Consider the following 1,402-nt stretch of genomic DNA (forward strand, 5'->3'; position numbering starts at 1 on the left):
GGTTTGGGGTTTTTGTTTGGGTTTTAAAGCTGTTCTGTGTCATCTCTCCCACCTCTTTCCCAAGCTTTAGGTGGACTCTTGAACCCCTCAAGGCTTGGTTTGCCTAAGTGGGATGGAATGGGGTGGTAATTACCTCCACCAGCTTCAATTAGGGCTCCTGGTTCATCCTGGGGGGTCCCCCAGGCAGGAACAGATCCTGACTTCCCACAGGTCAATCCTGGTGCTGGAAGCACCTCTTGGGTTGGAGGGAGGTCCTGGAGGGGTTAAACCTTCCCCTCCACCCCTCTCCTGAGCATCCTTGAATCCCACATTCTCTCCAGTTCTTTATTCAGAAGGATTTCTGTCAAAAACAGGCATGGGAGGAACTCAGGTGCCCTGAAGAAGAAAATCTGGTGCTGGCAGGGGAGATCTGAGGGTGGTGAGGGGACATTTGAAGGGTTGGATTGGCTCTGACTGAACTCATCTTGACCTGCCTGAGGGTTTATTTTTTTAATCTTAGCTGAGTGGGAAGAGCGATTTTTCGAATTTAACTGAGTGGTTCTGGCTCATCTGCTGGACTTTTGTGCATCTTTTTGTTGGGCAGCCGTAGATTGATAGAAACAGCAAAAACCAAACCATAATTCCCCGTAAAACGAGATATTTATCACTCTGATCCAAGGCCAGAGAGAAGGAGAGTGGAGTGGAGTGGAGTGGAAATATGGGATGTGACACACAGGAGGGAGGGATGGGGTGATGGGATGCTGGGATAGGGCTTGGGATGGAACTGAAGACCCCCTGGCTGGAAATCACTCTCTCAGCTGAAGAATTGCAGAGTTAGAGCTGAACTAGGCTGGGTTTAGGGATAATAAACAGGAAAAAAAGGAGCGTCTGACATATGGAAAATCACGGCCTGTGGTAAATTGAGAAGGAACAAAAAGCTGCAGATCAGTTAAAATCAGTTAAAATCAGTTAAAATCAGTTAAAATCAGTTAAAATCAGTTAAAATCAGTTAAAATCAGTTTAAAAAGCACTAAAAAAAAAGAGAAAAAGTTCATAAACACAATTGGAGTCTTCTCATCCATTTTGCTTCCATCAGAACCACGATTTTCCAGGTCTACCCATTTTTATGTGCTTTGGATTCTGCACTCGTCTCTCCCATGATGGGCCTGAAAATGATCCTCAGCACTGACACCAAGGAGCTGGAATTCCCAAGGGTGAGGGAAAGTTGAGAAGAAAATGAGATAAATAAGTTTTTCTCTCTGTGGAAGAGTTGTGAGGAGCTCCGTGGGCAACCTTTGTACTCTTCACAGAATCACAGAATGGTTTGGGTTGGAAGGGATCCTAAAGATCATGGAATTCCAGCCCTCTGCCACAGGATATATTTAATTTCCGGCTCACTGGATATATTTATATTTATATTTAT

This window comes from Neopelma chrysocephalum, unplaced genomic scaffold (genome assembly GCF_003984885.1).
Source record: "Neopelma chrysocephalum unplaced genomic scaffold, ASM398488v2 Primary Assembly neopelma1_129, whole genome shotgun sequence".
Classification (NCBI taxonomy): Eukaryota; Metazoa; Chordata; class Aves; order Passeriformes; family Pipridae; genus Neopelma; species Neopelma chrysocephalum.